The 22,012-nt window shown below is 46.4% G+C and overlaps 1 long non-coding RNA gene across 1 annotated transcript; it reads left to right on the top strand.

Annotated features, from left to right (window-relative positions):
* The first annotated feature begins 253 nt into the window (after positions 1-253).
* Positions 254-19,705, top strand: LOC121095261. Its single transcript, XR_005830038.1, has 3 exons — positions 254-298; positions 13,189-13,350; positions 16,327-19,705. It is a non-coding gene; the product is annotated as an uncharacterized LOC121095261 (long non-coding RNA).
* Positions 19,706-22,012: the final 2,307 nt, after the last annotated feature.

Consider the following 22,012-nt stretch of genomic DNA (forward strand, 5'->3'; position numbering starts at 1 on the left):
CTCCATCTGCCTGGCGAGGGAGCAGGGGGTTGGCTGTCCTGGGCCAGGCGGCAAGAGCTGTGTGTGATGCAGCTGGGAAGATGCTGAGAGACGGGAGCTGGCAGGAGAGTGATGCAGGTGGGAGAAGGAGGGACAGCTTATGTTCCCAAGTCACTGTGGTGGCTGACAGGGTACTCGCAGCTGGGGAAGGGTTAAACATTAACCAGCACGACTCAAACCCTTCCAGGGTCTGGGAACACCCTCAGTGCCAAAGCAGAGCCTGAGCAAGGAAGATGCTGAGCTGCTGAGCATCATGCAGGTGAGAACTAGGAGGTGCTTTTCCATTTCTCCCCCTGACCCTGCTGGGATGTTGCCCAGTAGGACAGCGGGAGCTGCCGGGAGGGTTTCTGCCCCGTCCTGCCTGCCTGGGTGCGTCTTGGTGCAGAGCATCCTTGGAGAAGGGCTTTGTCCCTCCGTTGTTTCTCTCCTCCCTGTCTCTGGAAGCTGCAGGGCCCTGATGAATGACTCCCATATCCTGATCAAAAAGTCTCTCTAACAGTTTTAGTGTGTTTGTGTCCCCCTAGTTAAGATAAATTAGACAGGCTAATGAGACTGATTAGTCTTTAGCTGTGACCCTTGGCCTTTAGGATGTACTTTGAGCTAATAGAGAGAATGGGGATTATAGGCTGTGATAATGTGCTTGTGTTGGCCTTTTAAAGGAAAACACATTTATTGCTACTTAGAGGAAATTGATCTAATTGTGCTGGAAGCGTTTCTATGGACTGAACATGGAATTTTTATTAAGTAGGTAACTCAGGTTCAGCCAAGATTGCCAGATTCAAAATGGGCAGGAGATATTTTAGGATGATTCTACCTGGAAACACCTCTGGCCGCCTGTCCAAATGATTACAAGCTTCACTCATCCTGACTTTGATCTGCTACTCTGCATGTCAGATGTCGGAGCTCTAGGAACTTGGACTGCGATCCCCAGGTCTCCTGGCTCAGGTCCAAAGTAACAAATCATCAAAGACAACCAGTTGTGTTTGCATGTTTATTAAGGGTTCAGCTTCTCAATCTGCAAAACAAAATGGTTCCCTTAGTTACAGGGATCCCCGGAGGCAAATGAGGAAACAACATCATGCAGCCAGTTTGGAGAACTGCAGGGTGCTCAGGGGCTCAATCCTGCCCTGAAGATAAGGTTTCATTTCATAGCCCAAAGCTCACATTTCCTTCCATGCACAAAAGCAGCAGTTGTGCCCCTGGAAGTTTTCTCCAATAGTATCAGTTGCACTTATAAAAGATGCTGCTTCTTCCCATAAGCCCTACTCTTCTGGGTTCGTGCTCTGGGTGGGTCTGTTCCTCCCTTCCAAGACATTTTGAGGGTTTAGTTGGTTTCCAGCAAGCTTTGGTGAAATGCTGCTCTCCCATCGCCTCTGACAAGTTTTGTAAAGCCAAGCAGTACTGCCGGGGAGAGAGCAATACTGCAGCGGGGGAAAACTCTGCTCACGTGAACTCTGGGATCTGAGGCATTTATAAGAGCTCTTAGAAATGCTTCAGGTTCGAGTAAAAATTTTGCCAGAGATCCAAATCAGTAAAATCCAGAATAAACAAATTTCAAGGGCAAAATTTATTCCTGTCAGAGCTTCCCCTGCCTCCTGGCACATCGGGATGCAGATGCACAACTATCATAGCATGATAGAATGGTTTGAGTTGGAAGGGACCTTTAAAGGCCATCTGGTCCAAGCCCCTGCAATGAGCAGGGACATCTTCAGCTAGACCAGGTAGCTCAGAGCCCCGTCCAACCTGACCTTGAAAGTTCCCAGGAATGGGGCATCTCTCTGGGCAACCTGTGCCAGTGTTTCACCACCCTGACCATAAACAATTTCTTCCTTATATCTAATCTAATTGCCCACATGGACATCGGCTGGCACAAACCTCAAGAGCTTTGGTGCTCTTTGGTACAATTACAGGTACCATGCACCATGCAAACGCTAAGGAAAGGGCTGAGCTGAACACATGGCTCTTGGGCAGGGTGTTTTCAAATCTGGAGAAGCCCTGGGTCAGGTCCCCAGCACGGCCGATACGTTGCAACTCTGTTCTCCAGCCGGCCACTGCCTGCTTTGCTAGGAAGCGTGACTTCTCAGAGGATGGCAGGTTATCAGGATGCCCTGAGCAGATGGACCCCACTCTGCTCTGCCTGACAGTGGTGCGAATGCACTGAAATCAATGACACATTGCTGACATTACACCAGGGAAACCAAGATCAGAAAGCAGCACTTTTTCTTCTCATGTGAATTTGATATCACAATTCTCTGTAAGAGCTAGGATTTTATTTTCTGATGCTGTTACACTCAATTTTGCATGCCAGTGCAAATAGGCATGTAATAATGTAATTGTAGGCATGTAATGTAATAATAGGATCCCTGCTTCTCCCTAATCTTCGGTCCTGCTTTGTGTTTGGGTGGATGAAATCGTAAAACACTTTGTGCATCCTCACTGAAGAGGATGCAAAATGCTGCTGCACCACAACAGTGGTGTTCTCCCTCCACTTGGCACAGGTGCAAATGACAGCACGAGCAGCAGGGAAACCAAGCCAAGCTCACCACACACATGACATCTCACCAGGGCTGGAGAGAGCGAGTCTGCAAATCTTCTTACACTGAAAGTGCCCAACGGAGCTGAATTGTAGCCAGTGCCAGCCTGGGTTCCCAGCAGTAACGACCCACTTGGTTTGCATCTGGACCACAGTGGATTTTTGTAAATGCTGTTTGACCCTACTCACACCTCCTATCCACCCTCCATTTGCTGAGCAAGGCTAGGCTGGTCACCTGGTTTCCCAAAGCTTCATCTCTAGGTCACTGGAAGATGCTCTTTCTCCATCTGACTTTAGAGGGAACTAAAGAGACTTAGGGGTGCAAATCCCCCTGGGCAGCCTCCCTCCCCATGTCCAATGATGTCCTAATATTTTTTCTCCATTTCACCAAAACAACGGCCAAGCATCTGCTCTGTAAAACACAGCAGTTCAGCGTGCTCTTCCACTCACATAAAGTCACAAAAAGGCTCTGAGTAAGCTGCAAGGTTGCAGCTTGTAACCCATGTGAACCCACATGAAAAAAATCTATTATATGCAACGCCTTCCCCTCTGACATCACCTAGACATTAATCACGATGATCCTTGACACTCTCCATATTCAAGCACCTTGCAGTAATTAGTCTTATCACTCTTTTACAGCCATGGCAACTGAGGCCTGACTCAGACAAGGTCAAAGTGGACCTGTGGGGCTGGGAGCACGGGAGCTGCCACCTTCCCCACCTATGCACCAGTACCTCTTTGCTGAGAAGCAATACAGCTGAGCAAAGGTTTGAGCCACAGCCCTGAAGTGAACGGCAGGACTCCTCAGCCACCACGAATCACTCTTCATAATGCTCTATTGCATGCGATAAATCCTGTACTTTGCCACCTTTCCATGTAATACTTTAAGATGCTGAGAAACCAGAGAACAGATGTTGGAGCAGATCCTCAGCTAGCATAACACCAGCTGACGTTTGGAGTGGAGCTATGGCCATTTACACTAGCTGTCCTGGTGTTGTCCAAATTAAATAAAACGAGCAGCCAACTTCCAACTGCAATTGCTTCGGTGGAGATAATACTGATATTCCTCAAAAAGGACCAAAAATCACAGCATCACTGCCCCTGTTTGTTAAATATCTCTGTTGCAGGTGCCCAAGAAAATGAAAGTCCTGCGCAGTGTTTTGGAGATTTCTGTAAAAAAAACTGGGAACAAAGTTTTTAGTAACAAATCCGTATTACTTTGGCACTGATCCTGCCAAAACACACTGGAATATGGCTATATGAGCACTGAACTGGGAAGGGCTGGTCATGAATAAGGTCACCTGTGAAAACAGTTTCAAGGAGTGAGCCTGTTCAGCAGACAAGGCAGAGTATTTTAAATGGGAATCTTCTTGCCTTTACTTAAGGATGTTCCTTTTCACCTTTAAGTGCACTTTTGTATTTGGATCAAAGATTATGCCAAGTTTCAGGAACTTGTAATGAACAAGCTCCCATTTTGGGTAAACTGTTTGGATCAAAAAGAATAATGTTAACCATTCAGTGTTTCTTTTCAGTCTTTGCAAAATGAACACTTAGACTTCACAGCTCAAATGAATTTGGCATTTCAAAACATTCTTTTGTTTGAATTAAAATGCTCCACACTGAACTGAAATACTTTGCCTGACCCAGAACAGCCTGACATTGGCTTTTCAGAATTTAGAAATAAAAAATGTGAGGTGACCAAGCAAGATAGCTGCCTTTTGGCCCCTAGATTCTACCTTCACCCTCATTTTGAGAGGTTTGCTGGTGAATGGAGAACCCATCCTTCTGCATAGCTCTGCTGCTGTGACTCTGGAGTCTCTGGACATTTGACAGATCTGCCTGGTTATAACAGGCACAATCCAACTGCCACGGACCTGCTACAATACCCCAGTGGTGGGACATGATCTAACTGGGATGCCCAAGAAATCTGTCCCCAACATTAGCAGCTAGCATTGCTCTCACCACCCTGATGTAGCAGAGTTTTCTCAGCTCCACAGTGCTGTTATTTACTGTAATCCAGACCGTGGCAAATGTGCCTGGTACACCTACCGTTTAAATTCAAGGGGAGCTTTCCAGATTCTTCCTCCCTCGTGACTTGCTGTTGTGTCTAAAGGTCTCCACTACCTTTGTTTTAACCTGAGATCTGTCGGGGCAAGAACAGGGCTTTCATAGCATCTGCCATTCAGCGCGACGGCAGGCAAAGAGTAGCCTCCAGCTGCCGGTAAATCAAATGGAGTTACATCAGGGTTGATGTTGCTTGAAATTCTTGCATCAGTGCTCAAGAGCCAGAGAGGAAAGAAAAGGCAAAAAAGGAATTGGGGAAAGAGAGGAGAATAGATGTGCTGCTGATGTGAATGAGAGCGGGTCGCTTCCCTGCCCCTCTTTGGCAGGACTGATTTGGAGGCAGCTCAGGAGCCATCCATGAGGCTGTCCAGCACCTTTTGTGATCAGTGGGATTTGGGTGTCCAGCTTCTTTTTGCTCTCACAGTCTCGTGTTATCACCATTAGATGGCTGTCACTGTCCTGCCTATGTGCTGAGTTGACAGAGGTCTCAGCCCATGAGGGGCATTTCCTTATGATAATTATGCATAAGGTCACAAAAGTGGGCCATGTCTATGCCAAACTTAGTCACAATAACTGCAGAAGAGTCTTAATATGTTGTGTTTGTGTCGTATAAGATACACCCGTGTCCAGACATTGGTGCTTCCATCCCAGTCCCTGGGCACACGATTACATAAAGAGGAATATTGCTGTAGTGGCACACCCCAATCATTTATCTGCTGGTCCTGGGAAATGTGCTTTATATAAAGCCCAGATGTCACGCTGATCTTGACATTAGGTAACTATTACTGTTGTCATGTCTTTACTCCTCCTGGCTTATCTGCCTGTTAAATATACCCTGAATTTTAAACTATTCCAAACCAGGACTTGAACCCAAAATATGAACAGGTACAGCAGGGTTCTTTTTTAAAAAAATATACTTGTACAATGAAACAGTAAGCATCACCTTTGACTTCAGGAAAAGAAAATAATGGCATAGAGACACTGGAAGCATGTAAAGTTTTGCAACCAAAGTCAGCACATTTCCTACTGTTTCCAAGAATCCTTTAATCTGGAATTCCTTGGGATACAAGCAATGCTTCCAGAGAAAGCAAAGACTCCTTCAGAATGAATTGGGAAGTTCTGTCCCTGAAACAGTTAATTATTGGCAGAGAACAGAAAGGATCTGATGTTGCAAAATGCAGGGTATCTGTAACCCCTGGAAAGGTCATTTGGGTGTGAGGATCCTAAAATAGGGTTGAAGAGTGACCAAGGTCTCCAAAACTTGGATGTGAGGGTTACGAGAGAGGGATCAGCTGAAATGTTTGCTTGGAATACCCTGTGCTGGGTAGAAGTGTCTCTGGATATGCGCCTTCTGGAATACCGACTCAATTATACAGCAATTATTAAAATAGCATGTTTCAGGATCATTAAGTCCTTGGTAGGAGGCTCCATTTTTCTAGGTCCTTTATGAAAACAGACCTAAGTACTTACAGCCTAAGCTGATCGGTATGCTCATCTTGCTGCCAGTTTCTCTAGGATGATGCTGTGTCCCAAATAATTAAATTTTTTCTTCCTTGTATCGGAAAAGGCTCAGATCTTCCTGTTACCCAGATGAGGATTGATGCTGGTATTTGAGCTGAATTTTGGCCCTGTTTTTTTTATGGCAATGCCCAGTGGCAAAATGATGGTTTTATCTTAACACTGGAGGATATTTCCTTCTGCTGCTTGTAAGTTTGGTGCCTGTGTTTGATCTCCTATCAATAGGTTATTTTGGGGTGAAATGAAGAAAAGAAGAATAGATATTTTTCACCCCAAGCAGTGAGCAGAAGGCACTGGAAGCCAAGCAGCTACATCATGAGCAGAAGGCTCTCTTTAGGAGCTATTTTCAGTTGCACACATTCAAATCCACTGCCCTTTGTTAAGGACCGAAGAAAAAAATGGCCAAATCCACATAAATAAATAAACCGAGCGGCTGCCATAATGTGCATTAATTTGGGGCAGTTCTGCGTTGTTGTCTCTCTGTTTATAGTCACTGGAGGGAAGAAGAGATATTTTAAGTAAAAAACTGAATATATCCATAGCAGCCAATTTGAGTACAGGAAAGAGCAAAGCTAAGGGGCTGGAGGAGGAAAAGCCATCCTTTGAAAAAATGAATATTTGAAAATGCCAACTGCTGCAGCTACTGAGGGTGTATTTACCAGCACTCTGTGCTGGGCTGGAAGCGATCTGTAGGGATGGGTTTGTTGAAAGGAATCAAAAACAAATGGAGCTTCTGCTTCTGGGATCACACTGCACAGACTGAACAACTGGTTCTGTCCTTTCCTCAGCCAGGGGCAGCAGGAGATGCTGGTTACTCCCACCCAGGGCTGAGCGCTGGTGTCTGTAAGAAGAGGAACGCCTGTACCACAAGGGCTTATGAGAAAATGTGTGGCATTTCATTGGGATTCCTGGTGCAGGAATTAAAAGAATTTTAATTGTAGAGAACTGTGATTTATTCACATGAAGCCACATGGGGGATTTGAGATTTTGGGGGCTGGCAGTAGAAGGCATTTTCAAGAGAGTTTAGAATTAAACTTTCTAGATTTATTTTGGTCTTCCAGGAACGTGTAATTTGTGACTTCAGGTACCAAGTTACACTTTCTCCTCATCACTGTTCCAATTCAATAGATGGGGAAACTACACAGAAAAGAGCAATGTCCCTGCAGAAGGACTTTCCACTTGTGCAAGCTTTCATCTGCACGGCTGCCCTCGCGGATGCCCAACGAGAGCAGCCTAGAAGTGATTTTACTGACATACCTGTTCCTGTCCAGGTTACTTTTACTCATTTAAACAGTCCCATTTTAAGTCAGGAAGGTCAGAAGACAGACCTAAGGCACCTCTGTAATTTGCAGTTTGTTTTATTAACATTCTGGCACTAATATGCAATGCAGCCTTTCCTACGAGACTGATCCCTAGTGGAAGGGATGTATAGGGCTATACTGATATATATTTAACTGTGGCCATACTGCGGCTTTCTGGGCAGAGCAACAGTAAAAAAAGAATTAAAAATCACCCTTCTAAAAGCTCATGAGGAGCTGAGCCTTGCATTAAGACTGTGTGGCGGCACTGTAGGATTGCTGCGGCAAGCCCTGGCCGTACGCGGTGCTGAGCCGTGCTCTGGCCGCGCTCTCAGCCAGGATGTAGCTTTGAGTAATTCTGGCATCCCAAGGCCTCAACTAATTCCCACTTGTGTTTGCTTGTACTTTTGCTGGCTGTCTTTTCCACTTCTGCCTCTCAGATTACTAGGGCCGGTGACAAGGAAATATGGGAATAGCCACCCAATCGAATTACAAAACATTAAAAAGGTCAAGCGCATACAGGTTGCTTTCGCACCGAGAGTGGGAATCAGATTTCCTGGTATCTCAGTAAAAGTGACAGATAGTGTTAACCAGATAAGTAAATGGGAGCTTGTAAGTCTAAAAGCAGGAGTAATTTGCCAGTGGATCTTTTTTCGAGTAAAAGCGTACGACAGTTAGATTTCCTTGAAATCTCTGCCGTGTGAGTGAAAACAGCCCAAATGCATTTTTGTGCCTCTCTCTGCCCAGTGTTGTCCTGGCACCACGTGTGTGATGATTTCTGCGGATCTGCCAATGCTGTAGGAAGATGGAAAAGGAGTAGTAAACAAAGGTAGTGATTGCCCTGGAAAAATATGCTTGTAGATACCTTCGTCTGGCAGGGAATGGAGATGGGACAGCTGAAGCCCTGGCAGATTCCACCTTGATGGTCCCTTCCACATAGTAATCATATCTCCAACAACAGCCTGTAGACATCCCATGCAGATAGTTTTGTCCGTAGACTCTCCCTTTCTGGGCAAAGGGAGCTGAGGAGTTCTAGGTATGGTAACTACGAGAACTATCTAGTGAAAGATTCACAGAGGAGCACGTCCTTACTAGACAGGCATTCTCCTCCTGAAGCACCATCTAACTAAACATTTTGACAAGCATTTTCCAAAGATGCAGTTGGAAGTTGAGATATTCAGGTTGACATTTCAACAGTATAGACATCCCGGGAGAGCTCAACTACCAGGCAGGACTGAATTTGTCGCTGCTTCACCAGATGGGTGGCAAGTACCGTCCCATGGGAAACATCCTGCTCCACGGCTCCTGGTGAGCTGTTTGAGATTTTTAATGACCAGGGTTGTGAGCTATTTCTCAAATGTCTTGTTTCCACTTTATCCCAGGATCAGTGGTTCAATCTGGATGTGATGCTCAGGATTTTGAAGACTGTTGCATTGCACAGGAACAGCCTTCATTTTTGGAGATAGCAGCTCCAGAAATAATGAGTAAATAAACCCCTGTCACCTTGACAGGCTAACATTTCCATCTCCCCTGTCATTATTTATTTATTTATTTATTTATCGTTCCTGAAATCTATTTCCCAAATTCTCCATCCTCCCCCTCCTCCCTTACTTTGTTTTAATGAATTGAGGATTGAATTCCAGTGCACACATGTGAGTCAGCGATGATAAAGCACCCAGTCTTTTGGCAGTCCTGTAAATGCTACGGTGGCTTCCAAAGAGTTAATTCATTATGGTCCATTGTCCAGTCGACTTTATAGCTAGCAGCAGATTGGAGCCAACTTGAAATGCTGAAGTGGGAATGAAAAATGAGCAGAGCCTTGGTGTGCATTAAATATTTAATATTCTCTCAGTGGGAGGTGTCAGGAAAAGGACCATATAATAAATACTATGAGAGACAATTCCATCACTGAACTCGTCTGTTAATGACCTCATTTGCTTTGACAGAAACATTACAGATGCAGCCTCTTCGCTTCTGTGGCCCTATTAAGCAGCCACATTCCAGTTGGAGAACAAATTCCTGTTTCTGCAACGCGGAGGAGTGGGTCGGAGCTATGACTGTCTCCTTCTCCCTCTCTCTGTCTCTCCCTGCTCTCCAGACCTGGGGCAGTTAGAAAGAATTCTGTGTGGCACGAAAGGTATTTGTGGTAGCTTGGTGATTTTGGCAGGGAAACCAACAATTTTATCAAACTACCTGGAATACATGAACTCAAGAAAATTCTCCCTTTCCTTAGAGATGAGTGCCTCCCATCTCTGGCCTTAGCGTCACCAGCCTGTAAATCATGGGAGCTTTGAAAAGTGTGTGCAGACATGGTGGAAACCAGCTCCACTTTAAATCCCTGGAGACCTCTTGTGCCAGGGAACAACAGGATCCTCAGGAGGATCTACCCAGATGCCTCCTGGTGGGTGCTTCCCACTTCAGCAGGTGTGGAGAGCTTGAATCCCATTGCATTCCTGGAGCACGTGCCGGCAGATCACAGGATTTTCTGGCCAGTGCTGTGACCTGCAGCACTGTTAGTCCCACGGAGGCTGATGTTCTGCCTGAGCATTAGTATTACGGGATCTGTGGCTTCAAACTAAGTGCAAGCAGCTTGTTTCTCTCTTCCACTATTTATGTTTGAAGTGTTCTCAGAAGTATTCCTGCTCCGATGGCTAGAAGCCAGCTCTGCATTTCACACCTAAACGTTTTAGTGTCTTGCCAGCTTTCCCCTTCAACTTGACTAATTATTTTCCTGCCTGAGCAGATAGACCCCGGGATGATCGTATCAACTCTGTCTCTTTTTTTTGCCTGGTTAAGCAAACCAACCTATTCATGTTTGTCGGGGAAAAGATCTTGATGGCCCTCAGCATCCCAGTAAACTTCTCGAGCCCCAGCTTCAGCTGCTCTTCTTGAAAAGCAGTGACTGATGAGGCTTGAAACGTTTAGTAAAATGGCATTCGTTCCTGCTTATCACTAATGGCAATTCCTCGCAGTCAATCTGCGGCTCACACCGTATGGCCAGCTTGGGAGCCCAGGGCTTTCCTCCATGGACAACTGCTGGGTTAAACAGGAAGGTCTCACTAAGTTATCCTGGAATCCATAACAATGATTTTTCACATTTTAACCCAGTTCTTCTCCTTATTGCAGCATAAAATCATGCTGAATTTCTTTCAACTTCTCATTTACCTCCAGCATTAACTAATTCTTTCCTTCAAACTTCTAAGGACTTGCACATGACTGCAAGATTTGGCAATATGCCTGTGTCTGTCTCGTCTTCTTTTCCCTCCTCTTTTGCACAAAAGTACTACATTTGCTCAGAGAAAAAAACAACTACAGTTCTCTGTAGTTTCTGTAGGACATTATGGGTAGTAGACAAAAATGCAGACTGAAAAAATGAAGTGAAAAAATAGATGTTTGCCTTCTCTTCAGGTGAAGTGCATGCTCGTAGGCTCGGACACTGCTGTGAACATCGGGGCTGACAATACTGTTCCCCTCTGTTTTAAACTGGCAGTTTCCTGCCTGAAAGTGAAACCTGAATATAAGCATACTAAAAATTATAAAGATGATGATATTATGACAGAGGCCTTAGAGACACCTTATACCACTAGAGCCCTGGACATCTGAGCTGCTAGCGTTGGTCTCCAGAGTCTAAGCTCAAATGTCAGCATCTTTGATTAGCATCTGCTTTTTGGGGTGGATTATAACCTTGCCGCCTTCCCCCTCCCCGTGCACTGCCTGAACTGGGAGGCCCGTGATGGGGAACTGGATGGGGACCCTGCTGCCTGCACACCCCTGCTCCTGCCTGCAGTGAAAAGAGGTGGAAGAGGCTGTTTGCCGTGCATGGCGTGGGATAAGGGGAGGTTCAGCAGAGGGGAAGATGAGGGTCCTTCCACTTCTGCTGCATACATGGACTACGGGGATGTGGTTCAGTCGGGTGCAGGGGGAGGATGCCGAAAGCAAACCAGCTAGCTGCAGGCTCAAGGGGGAAGAGAGAGGGGGAATAAAAAAAGAAAAAAAGCTGAGCAGAAACTGGAGGGGAATGTGCCTCCCGCTCACGTCTCGGCTCTGTGTAGGCTGCCGTCAGATGCCACACATTCTGTGCATTACAACAAGGCAGTTGTTTGTAGCGCTGGATCCGTGCAACAGGGAGATAAGGTTCTGCCTTTGTATCAGAAGCAGCTGCAAAGGGGCGAAAAGGTCTTAGAACAAGAAATTAGTTCATTTGAATTCTTTCTCTCTCTCTTTTCCTTCTTCAAGCCAGAAGCAATAGCACACTCCCTCCTCTGGTATTGTGCAGGCAGTTTTGCACCAGTTTGTGGTACCAGCAGGAATTTGTGTCGCTCTGGAGACCTTGTGTGTGTGGCAGGGCTCCGCTCCCAGGGGGGTGGCCCCAGGCCTGGGCTCACAGGGCAGCTGGGGGTGTTTGTCCAGTAGCCCATGTGCTCCGCGGCGGAGAGCTCCTGGCTGAGAAGATGTGGAGTTGGCACAACCCTGCTGTGCACACCAGCTGGGGTTGTAGCTGCTGCTGCCAGGCTGGGCTTGAACAAGCCCATGGCCACAGCGATAGGACAATAACAGGCTAGGAAACACTCTGTAAGGTGGCACAAACCGTGCATCCCATGTCCCGTGTAGGGAGGAGAAAATACATACTGTTGGACTGCATCATGACACATTCAGAGGCAGGAGGGATTCAAACCTGGGCAGGCAGCCTTGGGCATGACATAGCTACTGTCTGAGTGCTTGGCTCTGCAACCTTAATGATGTTCTTTTAATGTAGCTTTAAAAAATGCATAATATAATATACATTGTCTGTCCTGTCTGCCTTTTATAGCTTTAAATTATGAATCAGGTATATGCTTTGACATATGGAACCATTCCACCCCAATGCACAGACAGACACTCTGCCACCTTCAAGCGCTCGCTGAAACATGCTTTAAGGTTTAGGTTTTCTCTTAAATAATTACCACCTGCTCAGTAAATAAATAACCCTTGCTGCCTTCAAAATTATGCGCTAGTATTTTATATATTATATATATAAATATTATATACAGAGTATTTATATATTTTGTTTACCAGGAGTTTGGCGGTTCCCTTGCAACCAGCCCGCAGCAGTTTCTCTGGTGCTTGTTGCTGGCCCCGCAGGTTGGAAGCCTGAGCGTGACCCTGGGCAGGGCTGCCGACCCCCCCAGTGCTGCTCCTGGCTGGTGCGAGGGGGGCAGGAGGATGACATTCACAGTTCAGATGGAAGGAGAAGGAGGATATGTGGTGGAGAAGCAGATGAAATAGCCCTCAGGGCCAGTCTGGGACTCGGGAGAGGTGTCCCCTGTTCCCCAGCCTGACCTGCCTGTAAGTTCTACTCCTCGAGCTGGCGATGCTGCTGCTGCAGGGCCCACAGAAGCTCCAGCCCTCCTGGAAATCTCCAGTCTCCCCAGGGCTGATTTAGAGAGGTCACCTGTCACTTGTGTAAAGGTTACCAGAGGTCTGTGCTGTGGACAGTCCCCACGCTGCCGGGATGTCATATAATCATTTTATTTTACATCGCCTTGGTCCTGCCAGGGGAGGGGAGGAGGAGAGAGAAGACTGCGAGGTCAGCAGCATCTTTATGGATGGCGGAGTGAATATGAGGTGAAAGGGATCGTTGCTTTTGCCTCCCCAATAAACCCCTTTTCTCTGCCTGAACGGAAGCGTCGAGGAGCTGTTCGGCTAATTTATATTAATTCAACTCCATTAATGATGAGATATCATCTCTTCTCTCAGCAGGAGAACCATCAAAAGGATTTAATACTGAGCTGCTCTTTTGACAACCCCATGTTACAGCCTGCAGCCGCTCCATGGCCGGACTGAACCTTCCCCCAGCCACCAGCTTTTCCCGGGGCCTCGTTACAAAGGACAATCTCATGCTTTTGTGATTATTTTCATGTGAGTCCCCACACATGCCTCAGCATTGCTCAGGCACAGAGGAGCAGGAAAGCTCTCTGCAGGGAATAAGGGACGTGGCACATATGCCACGTTGCTCCCAGGCTGGTGATGAGCAGGGGATGTTTCAAGTGGTAGGAAGCCACAACCAGCATGAGTTACCGTCTGCTCTCCCAGGCAGCTTCAGAGTGGAAAAAGGCCTTTTTCTGGAGCCCGGAGAGGTTGGTGGCCATGGCTCCTGCCCCGCTGCCTGGGCAGCAATGGCAGTAGCACCCTGTGATGCAGAGCAGCCCTGCCAGCTCCCCTTCGACGTGTGAGGGCATTGCCCTCCCCAGGAGTATGTCAGAGGGACAATCATCGGGACCACCAGCCAGTTTTGCTTCATGAAGCACTGTGTTGATGCAGCTTGGGTTTCTTTCTTGACCACCATGGGGATCCTGAAGGGCAGGCAGTCTGGCATCAGGCTGGTACATCAGGTTGATGTATTAGGAGGGAATAAACTTCCCACTGGGATTAGAGGGTCTCTGTTATCACACAGCAGAGAGCAGCACTTTGGGGTCATGGCAGAGAGAGGGAAACTGAGGCAGGGATGGGTAGAGGCTGACGACCCCTTGGTAGGGGGCAGCTCTGGAGCAGGACCCAGGCACCAGCCCAGAGGACTACTCAGAAGCAATCCCCGAGCCAAAGCAAGGACAAGTTGTCAGTTCTACCTCATGGAGGGGCCAAGCAATGCCACAGGGATGACTGTGGCAGCCTGCGGTGGCCAGGGTGGTTTTCCAATGGCCACGGGTCCTGGATCCAGCAGGGATGCTGGAAGAGTCTCTTGTTTCCTCATCCATGTCATGGCAGTAGGAGACAAGACTTCGTGCTAGTCATGTAATTTAATTTCTCTCTTTGCTTCTGGCTGATAGTATTAAACTCCTGGCCTCTGAAACACACATACAAATCTTCTTTTTTTTTCCTTCTTTTTTTTTTTTATATATATTTTTATATTAACATATTTCCTTTTGAAACTGTGTGAGGCTTTTCTCAAAACTAATGGATTTTTTTCTCCCCTTGTCTGGGCCAAATGTATTCAAATCTTAACTCAGTTAAGTCAGAAGATTCCTATCGTCTCAGCAGGGAATCCCACCCTTTATTCCACAAATCAGCATCCTTTTTATTTGACTTTCTGATCTCCAAAGGAAAAGGGATGCTTTTTTTTTTAGAGGTTTTTTTTTTTTTTTTTTAGTTTAACTCTGACGTTGATGTTGCAATGCTCTTTGATAGCCAAGAACACAAGGACTGACTTCAGGAGCAGCTGAAACTTCATCAGGAACCAAAACATAAAAAGAAGGGATACGGAGTGGGGAATGGTAGAAAGTGATACTGTTGAAACAACCCTTTGAAATTTCCCAAATGATGTTTGATCTGTGAGTCCCTTAAAGCTGCTGCAATACCTTTCGTATCAAAACAATCTTTTTTTTTTTTTTTTTGGGGGGGGGAGGGTGAGGGGCAGGGAGGGGATGTATTTTAATTTTTTTGGGTGATGCTCAGAAGAGATGTTTAATTTTAACCTGTAATGATTCCACCTGGGATTTTTTTTTTTTTTAACATACATTTATCTGAGATTTAGTAGGATTCTTTAATCACCTTTTTTTTTTCTTCTCGTCTGCTTGAATATTCCTTTATTTCAAAGGAACAGCAAAAGAGACACAAGGGACCAAATGCTGAGGAATAGATTACTCCTGAAACATGCTTTAGTCCTCCCTTATCCACCCCCCAAAATACTAAGCCACTGGAAATGAAAACATGAAATAGAAACTCTTAGAGGCAAAGGAAGGAAGGGCCCAATCTTTTCTTGGGGAAAAACCAGTGCAGCGGCATCCAGTTGCCCGCAGGATGCTGGTGTGCCCTGGGCAGCCCCGGCCGCAGGCGCTGCCCCAGCCTCTGCATTGCTGCTGCAGCCGTGTCCGAGCCCCAGCTGGGCTGGATCCTGCATCCATGGCGCGGGGAAGGGGAAGATGAACTGGTGAAAATCCCTACAGAGAAATAGGTCTTCAGGGAACGACACGGGGCATGTCCAGGCTGTGGAGAAAACAAGCCTGGGGGGCAAGTAGCTGCTTTAGTTGGGGGAATGAAGCCGGGAGACATTTATCTCGTAGTTTTTTCTCTGTGAAGGGTCTAGCAATAGGTTTGAGTGGTCAGAAATAATATAAAATAACTCATTAATGTCAATCCCGTACATAGCGAGGGCATAGCAGGATCTTCTTTAGACCTATGCAGGTCAACAGGCCATCTATCCGCCTCATGATCTTGCATGGTTTTGTAATTTGCTCACATTAATTTTGGGCATGTACTGGGCAACTGCCCTGGAAAGTGTCTGTGTGACTCCACGGCATGCTGAGGAAAAGGCACACATTTTTCCAAAGCAGTAAAAAAAGCTGCCATCTAAAGTGAGTCAAAAAGCAGGGCACTGGATGCAATTAGCATCGTATCATTTCAGAAAGCAACAATTTGAACAGGTCACCTCCTTTGCAGATTGCTGAGAGAGGGGAACATACTGCATTTACACTATTCATCCTGGCTCCCTTACCCTTGTAGGAAAACATCACATAAAAGACCATGCGGATTAGATGGCGAGAAGCAAGCCTGTTTCTTCTGCAATTAATATCATATGCAAATGAAATGTTTCCACTGAAAGTTCGCAAAAAGGGAATGCTGCCACTTACTACCATCTCTGCTGAGCTAAAAGGTTTTTCGCAGATAACATTTTTCATGTGGTGCTGGTGTGCTTTACATTTATTGAGCCCTGGCAAAATGTCTGTAAATCAGCATGGTATAGATTTGGTGCATATCCAGTTTGCAGGAACTAGCAAGTCGCAAGGATTAAGATAATAGTATGAAACCTCTTTGACTGATAGTATCAGAGAGACGGATGCAGGCTCCACTCTTCCTGCAGCTCCCACTCAGTGCAGTGGTTTTTCTCCTTCCATTTAGTGTCTTCAAATACCTTGGGCTGCTGCTCCGAGCTGTTTCAGGACCACTGCGCTCCACTGCAGAGACGTAATGCGGGAGATGGAGAACTGACTTTACACAGCAAGTGCAAAGAGATCAGGGTGGCCACAGCATCCCTGAAAACCAGACCAATTGCTCTCAGCTATGCAAATTTAAGGCTTCAGATCTGGTGAAGACCCTGTGGACCTGGATTCTTCACCGTCTGCCTGTAGCTTGCAGTGCTTGCAGCTCCAGAGGGATACTGAACCCCAGGATGGTGAAATCCTCAGTGCAGCTCAAGGTCTGCATCATATGGGTTCCTTTCCAAAAGCTGGCAGCTTGCCTAGTGCTTTAATGACATGCTAAAAGAGCCCAACGAGGAACGGGCAAAGCTGCTCTCTGCCTGTCTCCTGCGAGCTGTCACCCTGCACCACCACGCACACACTGCAAACAACTTTTCATGGCACTTGAAAAGAATAAAAGTGATTATTTGAAACCACTTGCCCATCTCCAGCAGCGGGGTCTTGCACACAGGTTGCTCTCTACTAGACTTTATCAGGAGGGAGTTTTAGCCAGAGCACTTAAACTTAAAATTAATATTAAAATGGAAATTGCATTTCTGAACGAGCAGATCATAACCTCCTTTGGAGTAGAAGCATTTTCCCAGCTCCTGTCTCGGGCAGTAATGCACCCTCTCAGGTCCCCATTTCTAAGCTGAGTCTTTGCTAATTTTAAGTCTTCTAGTGAGCACCAGACAAGATCAGGAAATCTTCTTGTTGTGAAAATCACATTGAGAGTGCATTAAGGGGGAGGCGTAATTCTTCTAAGCACGGTTATGTATGTGAGAAGTAGAAAACTATTCAAAACCCATTTCCAGCCGAAAATAGAAATGCATGGTATCCACAGATGTTATAAAGTAAGACGGGAGTTGCTGGGCTCAGCCTGAAGCCCCAATGATATTAGGAAGATGATTTAATATCTTAAATCAGTAACAGGGAAGACAAACATTTAAACTGGGCATTTCCTAAAGAAACGCCACAATTAAGAGCCGTTGCATAAGCCCTTGCGGTGTCAGAATGGGGCATGTTTCTCAATCCGCAGTGGTTGTGAAAGGACTTTCATACGTTTATGGTAGTCCTAAGGCGGTCTAACGGGGCCAGTTCAGTGGGTGGGAATCAGCCTTGCTGGAACTTTGAACAGTCATTCCTTTGTTTAAGATCTGAAAGTCACTGCTATGACAACAAGTTTAGTTACAACTACTCTGTTTTTGCCCACGGTGGCCACGGGAATTGTCTGTAATGCCAATAAACCAGGCCAGGATGTGGCATCCTTCAGTTCAGATCCATCCATTTCTCTCCTCACACAGAATTGCCCCAGAAGCCCAGGTTCTTCTCGTCTACCAAAACCTTGGGCAATAGTATCAGAGAGAGATTATGATAAAGAAATAAATAAAGAAGTCTAATTTATGAAGCAACCCTTTCAAAGTGTTAAACCATTCATAGCTTTATGACTGCATATTAATCTGCTCTCATTTATTGCTTTGTAAGGCTATTTTGACAAAAGTTCATTATCAAGACTGCTAAATGCTTTTAAAGCATTGATTGGGGGAATTATTACATCACGGTGATAGACACAGTGTGTTAAGATGGATTGTAAGGCTCGGACCATCTGAAATTTCCCCCCTTTTAATTGGATCGATCCCCAGAATAAACGAAGTTTAATTGAATTTTCAGGAAAATTGAGCAGTTGTTTTCAAGTCTCTGTCAATACGCATTATTTCAATTACATGATGATAAGCATAGAGAGAGTTTGCAAACAGCCTGAGCGGAGGAGGTGGCTGCACACCAGAGAGGCTCGCTGCACATGCTTGGCTTTTGCTTTCTTTTTCCAGGATGAGCTACATTTCCCAAAAGTACATTGGCAAGACATGGGCCCTGCTCCTGCAATCCAGATTTCAGAGGAAAATTGCCCCTTGTCCCTCCATTTTCCCAGCTGTCCTCGTCTGCTGCCTGGCGCTCCTTCCTCAGGGTTCCCATAGCCTCTTCCTTATAAAGCCAGACAATTTTTCATACAAAACCCAGGCTTTTCGTTCCAAGAGCTCAAAATGACTTGGAAGCATTGACCAAGCTGTGCTGGCTCAGGAAGCTTTGCTGCAGTGACGTTAAGAACCAATTGCCCCTTGTTGTCCACTTCAAAGCAAGCAGACACTTGTCTGCCAGCCTCTGCAGCTTCACTGCAAATGCTGGTATCTCCATGGAAAGTGCTGGTGAAGGTGTGCTGAAGTCAGCGTCAGAAACATGTTCCCCTTTGAGGACAGTAACCATTATTTAGGGAGTGGGGCAGAAAAATGAAAGCAAGAACAAGAGCTCACCTGCCAGGTTTCATTACCTACACCAGTAAGGCTGCACCCAGTACAGAGGGGTAGGGAAGCTGAGGCATCTCTGCCACATGTTGGGACAGGGTCCACATGCAGTAGGGCATCCCTTTTAAAGGAAACCAATGCCATTAACTTGAGACCTTATGTAAATTTCTGGGCTCCTGGGAAATCTTTCCCCAACTCAGAAATATTCCCTCCTCCTTCACAAGCACTGGGTCTGGGCAAAAAAGTATGGGAACCTCAACCAGAGGAAGAAGAATTTGGCATAATTTGGGAGCAAAGAACATTGATGTAGCGATGCTGAATGAAGCATTCCCCTGGTTCTCTGTGTGTTTCTTTGAACATCCAATTAGCAGAAATTCTTTGCTACAGTGTTTTCCTCCTCCCTGTTGGTAGAAACCTGGTCATGGTTTGGTATCGGCTGCAGTGTCCCCAGATGCTCTCTGGCAGGGTGGTCTTTATGCCTTCCTGCTCTGAGGCACCCTTACCCAACACAGCTGCAGTGGTTTGAGAGGCAACTTAGCTGAGTCATTGTCTTTTGTATTTTCTTTCATTGAATATCCACCCAAAAAAATTTAAGATCCTCCACTAAGGAAGACAATGACATATAAAACCTCTCCATAGTCATAAAAACCCCTTTCCTCCCCTTCTTTTGCAGTCCCAACTCACTGAAGCTTGTGTGAGTTATGGTGACTCCCATCAGAGGAATACAAGGTGCAAACCGTGCACATGAAGCTGTTTCTCTTCTTATTTCCTCCTTCCGCACCTTTCTGTGTTCAGAGAGTTCCTGCCCCAGAGCACAGACAGAGGACCCTGACAGTCCGAAACACTGTGGGACGCTTGCAGCCTCTCAGATGGCTCAGAGTGCCCATGATGAGCCTGATGCACCAGTTACAGGTGATACTGGGCACTTTTTAGCCCATCTCAGGCCTGATGATGCCTGATCAGGCAGAGATCAATAGCAGCAATGCTGGGATATCCTCACACCTCCGGAGGCAGGAACGAGCAGCAGGAGGTGGCTCAAGCTGCATCTCTGGTCCCATGGTGTCCAGGCAGCATCTCCCAAAACACAGCGGTTCGCGGTTGTGCCCTGCTTCTGCAATTCACCTGCAGTGTCCCATCTGATCCTCTTTTCCTTCTGCCTGCACCGTGCCCCGATCCCTGGGCAGTCCAGGTGACACCCAGCTTCACTTAGAGCTGCCATTAGAGGCAGGCATGGGGCAAAGCGTGCTGGCCCCAGCGAGCTGAGGGTCAGGATGGTTCCCTCCAGGGTTCCCTGCTGCGGCCGACAGCCGAGGCATAAAGGATATAGACGTTGTTATAGATTCGTTAGTTATTCATTGTAACGGCGTTGATCCTAATGAATTCATTTGGTATTCATTGGCTGTCACGCACAGTTTTGTAAGTCTTCAGCTCTAATTTAGGACAATTAAAATGAAGTGTTAGCAAGCAATGTTTCCCCTGCATTGCACAATCTATAATATTTTCTTTTCAGGGGAGGGATGCAGACTAACCCGGCTCATGCTGCTGATGTTATCAGGGAGTGAGATCTTACAGCTTGATCCTGCAATGCTTAATGAATTAATACAGCAGATATAATTTTCATGGGTCAGTGTGTTGTGCTGGCCTGCAGATCTGTCTAGATTAGGCCTGGGGAAAGACTAATTGAAAAATACATGTCTTGGTTTGCTTAAAAACAATAAGCAGATATCTACCAGGGAGAAACATACAAACAAGATTCATAAAAGCAAGCCAGTGATTTGTCATATGCTTCATAGTTCATGTTGTAAATTAGACAATCTTTCATAATCACAGGGCTGGGGGAGGGGGAGAACCCAATCAATTTGTCTGTAAAATTCTAAGTCCTTTTGAAAACACAATTGAAATATAATTCCTCTGTGTTTCCCAGTTAATTATCATTTACAATATTTCTGGCATCAAAGCTTTACTAGCATGGAGGGATCATTTCTTCATCACAATACCACTTTCAGGATTCATTTATCTTGTCTTTTAGACTAATTATCCCCAAATTCACCAATAGACTGTCACACTTACATGCTCCAATAAATGTAGTTTTAAATCAGCAGCTTACTTTGCTGCAGTGGTACAAGCTTTCCTGAATTGTGTCTAACTAGAGTCATTCATCTGTGATCACAACACTAAAGGGAGAACAACAACATTAAAGTTTGTATGAATGATCATGCTTATTTATATGCAAATACGTCTGACAAATCAATAATGTATGATTTAGCTGTTCACTGTGCATTAGTAGAAGTGCTGCCAGTCCCAGGTGGCAGTCTCAAAAGGATCCTCAGCTCTTCACCCTCCCCATCTCGGTCCCACTTCAACCAGCGTCTCCGGTCAAGTGGCTGCAAAATCAGCTGCTGCATCCTCACCCCTGCCTGGTGGGACCGGCAGCCCCCAGCCACTGGGGAGGGGATGGAGCTGGGAGAGGCTGATGCCTGGGGTGGCTGGGAAGGGGAAGAACCACTGTGGGAAGGGCTGTGGGGGTCCTGGAGCACCTCAGGATGGGATGGAGCGGGAGTGGAGGGTTAAACGAGGAGAAGCTCTTGGATGGCAGCATCTAACTTTCCGCAGGCTGTGGCTGTCACAGGCTTGTTCCTCCAGATTTCAAACAGTTGTGAAGCATAATAACACCCCAAGTGGAGTTAGCCCTGCCGGTCAGTCTCACAGCACACCTCCATCCTACTCCTTTTCCCTATCCAGAAAGCAGCCGCCCATATGATCTGCTTCCATTCACTGCAGAGGGTCTGTCACCCTCCTCCAGCTGCACCGTGGATTTGGTCCAGCCCTTCTGCACAGCCCTGCACAGGTCTGCCCTGCAGCAAGGACTGGTTTCTCACCCCAGCCTCACCCCCTCTGCTGCCCGTGGCTTTTCCTCTCTGCTCCGCCATCCCCATGGGGGATGATCTGTTAGCCGTGCAGCACCAAGCCCTGTGGTTTTCTATACCATCACACTCCCAGAGAGACGCTTTTCCTCCCTTCCTAAGGTCTCCCAAACATAACTCTCTTTTTTGCAGAAAGAAAAGGGGCAGGAACATTAGCAGGTGTGCGGCACCGTGCTGTCCATGTCCTACACTGCTCATGCACTGCCGAGCGCACTGCGGTGTATCTGCACCTGCCATAGGGACCAGCGTGTCCCCAGGCTCCCATGCACTCCGTATGAGTGAGTTGTCAGGGTCTAAGAGGTAACTGGAATGAGTATTAGCTATCTCTATCTCATACCTGAGTGAAAGTGGGCGCTGGGCTAGACGTTGATGTGGCGTAAATGCCTGCACTTCTGAGATGTGC

Source organism: Falco naumanni, chromosome 10 (genome assembly GCF_017639655.2).
Source record: "Falco naumanni isolate bFalNau1 chromosome 10, bFalNau1.pat, whole genome shotgun sequence".
In the NCBI taxonomy this organism is placed as follows: domain Eukaryota; kingdom Metazoa; phylum Chordata; class Aves; order Falconiformes; family Falconidae; genus Falco; species Falco naumanni.